Source organism: Pinus tabuliformis, chromosome 6 (assembly GCF_031772625.1).
Source record: "Pinus tabuliformis cultivar Carrire ecotype Pingquan chromosome 6, CPIR1, whole genome shotgun sequence".
NCBI classification, from domain to species: domain Eukaryota; kingdom Viridiplantae; phylum Streptophyta; class Pinopsida; order Pinales; family Pinaceae; genus Pinus; species Pinus tabuliformis.
Genome location: NC_142292.1, coordinates 1405654502 through 1405660534, shown reverse-complemented (window position 1 = coordinate 1405660534; position 6033 = coordinate 1405654502). Strand labels below are relative to the sequence as shown.

The following is a 6033-nucleotide window of genomic DNA, read 5'->3' as shown; positions in this document are numbered from 1 at the left end:
AAAGGAACATGTTATTTCATATTAGATCTTATTTCATTTAATTGCTTAGATGTTTGAGGATTTGTTTGTGATTGATGAATGAGTTTTAAATTAGAATCTTATCAGCATATGAGAGGACAATCAAGGGTCTAAGTTAGGCTCTCACTCCATTTGATTTGTATGATAATTGAAATTCATTCTTTTGCTTTTAAGTTTCAAGTTATTTCATTGCTTATGCTTATGAATGAATCTTAGTTTAGTTTGGATCAGTATATGAGGGGACAATCAAGGGACTAAGTTAGTCTCTCTCTCTATTTGAATCTGAACAACAATTAAATTCATTCTCTTGTCTTTATTTCAAGTTTCTAGTTTTATGTAATCAACGATTTCTCTATGATACTGTAGGGAAGGACAACCAGGACCTCCTTAGTTAGGAGCCTCTTCCCTTGCATATTATATTGAATCGTAAATAATTTAGTTAGTCATAGAGTTAGTTGCCTACTCCTGCATATATATTGCTGGCACCATCACAAGCTTACGAGTTTCCCTGGTTGATAATTTAATGAAGCAATTTAAGCAAATAAATTGCCCAACATTTTGGCGCCGTTGCCGGGGATGGTGCTAAGGGATTAGGCATTAGGAATTTAATTCAGTACAAGTATTTTTCTTTAGAAAAAACTAACTTGTGAGACCTGGTGACAGCAGGATCTTCATAAGGGAGTTTAAGTTTGAGTTTTCTGATGTTTTAGTGTTTAGCTAGTTTTAAATTCAGTCTTTTTAAAAAAAAAAACCCTGCATAAATAAAAATGAATCAAGCGATTAGTATGCTCTCTTTCTGCGCTTCGTGCGATCAGGAAGATCAGAAAATCTATTGATTTTGTTCGAATAAAAATACTCTTGCTGGAGAACTAATGTGCAATATGACAATAAAGAATTTTGTGAAAAGAAAAAAGAAAAAAAAAAAAAAACATCTTTAAATTTTTAGATGAAATTTAGTTTTTTTAATTTTAGATTTAAAAAATAAAAATTTTAATAATATATGTATCATATATATACATATTATTATTAAAAAAAATAAAAAAATTCCCATGTAATAATAATATATATATCTCATATATATATATATATATATATATATATATATATATATATATATAGATATATATTATAATTAAAAAAAAAAAATTGACTTTCATTCTTTTGTTTTTCATGAACCATGAGAAGGATTGTTATGTGGAGATATGTTAAAATCTCATTGGTTTGGACATGCAATCAGGTAAGAATGTTCATCCTTTGAAATGTTGGGCTGCTCTGATTTATTACTCCTCGCCTGGTCCAGTGAAACTGTACTTGCATTCAAAGAATGGCATTGTTCCATAGCTGGGGACTCTGACGATGATGGCTGTTGATTTGGGAGATATATGCATCTTCGAACACTCCTATAACATGAATCATTTACATTGTATTGCATTCCATCTGCTTCAAATGACAGAGAATAATCTTGACCATTTACTTTAAATAATACGCCGGCTGGGCAATCTAGCTTATTACTTCGTTGGCTGGCTCTAGACTCCAGCCATGCTGTCTCAAATTTTGAAGCCAGTTGGTGATCATATCTACGCCAACAGTTACTCTCTGCTTCCCACCATTGCCAAATGGCAGTTGAACGTTGCCCTATAGCATGCCTACTTACCATCCGCTGCCACTGAGTTCTGAGATTGACCTGTCTGAGGGCTTGGCTCTGGAAGTAAATAACGCAAGTGGAAGTCGAAGCCTGGTCGACGCTTATTTCAACGGACGACTCACCTCGGGCATGCGCGGCATCGATGGCTGCGCTACATGAAGTCGCCAACACAGGTCCTCAGTTTGCCATTGCCATTCCACCAGTTGATTCCTTGAAACAGAAGAAACTCCTGTCGCTGCTGGACTGGAATTTGAGGAAGTCGCCATGATTGTGGAAATTGATTTTGAGGAAGACGCCATGACTGAGAAGATATCAGGAAGACACCCAGAAAATATGCCTTTTGGGTACATTTGAAAATATACTGTGGAGAGATGTACAAATAAGGGCATGTGGAGCTCAATGGAAAGAGTATGCAGTTTTATAAGTTTTCCCAGTTCCGCCAAGATATCTTGGAACACCTCTCTCAAGACAATATGCTGGAAGACAAGTGTGACTGACATAAGGTCTGGACAATGCTTGCCAATGTCCAGAACTCCTTTTTCAGAGAGGGAGCTGCACAAACATGATGTAGGAAGGTAACTTCCATTTTTAAAAGGCTCCAGCTCAGCTCTGTTCGGATAGAGAAAGGCATCATTAGGTGGTGCTTGTTGAGCACCACAAATGTGCAGCAGTCTGAGTGTATGAAGCTGTGGACAATTTCTTGTAATAATTTGTAGACATTCATCACTGAGATGGGATGAGCATATGTCAACATCACCCAAGAATTTTCCCATCACCATTTTGTGAGTAATCGCGAGCTTGAAGTTCCCGGTCTGTGCAGGCGGCTGCTGCAGGGGCGACGACGTGCGCGGTGACTCCCCGTCTCCGCTGCCGGACTCCACGGCCTTAGAAATTGAGGGAAATGAAAGAGGCCCTTATTTTGCTTTATCCAGGGCATTTGCAAAGGTTGGAGACACAGGAGTAAGCCACAACTTTTTCACGGAGTTATTGGAGAGCTCCGTTTGCAATACTACGGTGTTAAACAGACTTATATATGCCTTTGCTGAAACAGGGCCAACAAAATCAGCTCTGGATGATAGTACCTTTCTGATTGCTGCGGAATACCTGAATTCTAAAACTCCATAAGGAACCGCAAAACTGAGTCGAAAGTCGCTGTAATTGCACTCTCATCCATAGGTACATCGACGAAAAAAACCTCAATATCCCTTCACCTGCCAATATTCATGTTTAGTTTAAATTTGTTTTGTATTTATTGTAATATATTATATTTATTTTTATTTATATTTGTTTTATATTTATATATTTTCATTTAATGATTCGATTTATTTTGATTTGTATTTGTATATTTTTAGTTATCATTTTTTTGATTGATTTGTTTTGATTTTTAATCCATGTGTGATTTGTTTTGTATATATTTAGTTATAATTTATTAATGATTGATATGTTTTGATTTATATATTTAGTTAATATTGGATTCGTATTAATATATATATTATGATTGTATTAATATATTAATATATTATCTTTTGTTATCAAGTTTCAAAAAAAAAAAAACAATAAAAAAAAAAAAAAAAAAAAAAAATAGTTGACAATTGTTGTTTTGAAAGATTTTAAAAAGTAAACATTGGCATGTGAAGGGTACTGGCATAAAACAAAACTTCGGGGGCATGAAAATTAAGAGAATCATGAGAATTACAAGAACTGGATGAAAAAAAAATAAAAACCAAAAAAAAAAAACAAAAAAACAAAAAAACAAACAAACAAACAAACACACTTTACACAAAATTCACGCAGGTTTGAAAATAAATAATGGAACATTTGGAAGAATAATTTACAAGAACATTTGGTGGATTATTTAAATGCTGATTAACTTGCTTAGAGTTGGAAATTTGATATTGTTGTATGCTTTTATAACGTACTAATCTGCAAGACACAACAAATCTATGACGCCAAACTTTTCGAAAGTTAGCTGACAAAAACAGGGAGTATTACTCTTCATGGTTATTTTAAAACAATGGATTGATATTAATATCATGATCAAGTCAATTTTAACACTTTTTTGTCCTTAATTTGTTTTATTTGGTATGAAATTTTTGCGTAAGAATCATGAAGAAACCGGCCATTTCTTCTAGAGCACACTTATGTTTTCTTTGTACCAAGTTTTTTACAGGTTACAGGATAATCAAGTGAACATAAGGAGATTACATTGTGACGACAATTGGTCTTCCAAAGACTAAAGTCATGACAGATTCTAAAGACAACTCCAACTCTACAACCACTCCTTTGCAACTCCCTTTTTGCAAAAGATTTTGAATTCCACCAATTATTAAACCATAAAGCATGACCTTTCCATATCCACTTTTCACAGCAAGAGATCGTATTCATACACCATGCATTTCCTTACATCCATTCCTTACAATATTATTGTCATTTTCCATGTCATTACCATTCCCCTTCATTTCCGCAATAAAACCCTGCTTGAGTCAAAGTCCTAGATTCTAAGTATCATTGAAAAAACACCTAGAGGCTTGCATGCCTTAATGGCAAGTGCTCTTGCCAATGAAAAATGGGAGTACATTAATATCCCTTGTTCGTTGGATCTTGTAGGTGACTCGACCACGACAAATTTATTCATACCTACAAAGATGTGTTCGACATCTTGACTCCCATTGGAATCAATGGTGGGAGCTCTTGTGTTGGCTAGGGGCATTCATCAACGGCATCTAAGTCAACAACTTCTTGCTATGTTCGACATCGACACATTTAATCACATAGTAAGATTTGTGCCATTGAGCGTTGAAGACTTGAAGACCAATATTTTGTAGCAGATGAAGCCAATTTCTATTCATTGTTTTTCAGTTTGTCATCACTTGAGGACAAGTCAATAAATAAGGCTGGGGGGAAATGTAACTTCTATATTTTGTATACCTTCCAAGCCTTATACATTTTCAGCCGCATTTAGTAGCAGATTCTAAACATTCAGCAGAAGATCCAACAACAGATTCAACAGCAGATGCAACAACAATAAAAGATTCATTTTTTCGATTTCATCCACCATTTTCCCAACCAAGTAAAGAAGACCATGAACAACAGTTTTTTCAGCCACACGTGCACAACTCTCATCCATTTTTGGAAGGGTAAGTTAAGGTATGATATTTTCTAACTTTTAACCATTAAATTCCTTGAAAAGTTAGAATAATAATTTTTGGAAAAACTTCACTTCCTTTCCTCATTTCACATAACTGCCCAAACCATCCGTTTAAGGGGAAGGATACATTTGCATACATACTTTGTCATATATCATATAACATCCACATTCATATATCACAACCCCACTTAACCCCACTTACCTTCAAAATATATTCACTATTACATGAGCATACAAATGGCTTTGTCAAAAGTATTTAAAAGTTAATTGGATGCCAAAACAATCATGGTTGTTACACAAGAACCAACCATGACGCATTCCAACAAAAATACTCTGCCACTATTACATGAGCATACAAATGGATTTGTCAAAAGCATTTAAAAGTTAATTGGATGCCAACATAATCATGGTTGTTACACACAAACCAACCATGATGCATTCCAACAAAAATACTCTGTAATAAAAAACACATTATCAATATGCAAAGATCATACATTGAATGCAACAAACAAAATATGGTTGAAACACAAGAACCAACCAAGTTTTAGTTCACCAAAATAACGCTTTGCAAAAGTTATGTAAATGATATCATGCAGATTTTAAGCCAAAGCTCAAGTACCAAAGAGTAATGTAATAAATTGCATGAGGACATGCAATACCTTCAGTTTGGGGGTATGTTGGGCCTCAAAATAGTCCCTATTTTCACTCCATTATTCACCAATATCTTCACATTTTACCTTCATGTCACCTCCATTCCACCTCCACATCATTACATTTACCTCATTATTGGGTCATAACTATGCTTTTCCAAAGTTTATTAATTCTTAACATTTTTAAGTGGATTTATGGCTAAACTTTAGAAAATAATATGCTTATACTTATACCTAACAATTAGAATGAGTTTGTTGACATGTGTAGGTACAAAGGAAGCTTCCAAGGCATCTTTATGTGGCCTTGAATGATCAAATTCGATTTTGATAAGATAAGCCTCATGGAAAAGATCATGATCTCATGGAGAAGATCATGGACCTCATGGAGGAGATCATGGAGGATAGGGTTATGTGTCTAGATGGTTGAGAAATGTATGGAAGTAAAGAGAGATTAGTGGATCATCGTTATGAGTTTGTTATCTCATCCTATTGTATAAATAGGAGTACATCCTCCATTCCAAAGGGAGGACTCTTGGAGCATGTATCCAACCTATGATGGAATAGAATAAAGC

The 6033-nt window shown here is 34.6% G+C and overlaps 1 pseudogene; it reads right to left on the bottom strand.

Annotated features, from left to right (window-relative positions):
- Positions 1–1231: 1231 nt before the first annotated feature.
- LOC149263920 (uncharacterized) lies at positions 1232–1962 on the bottom strand (annotated as a pseudogene).
- Positions 1963–6033: the final 4071 nt, after the last annotated feature.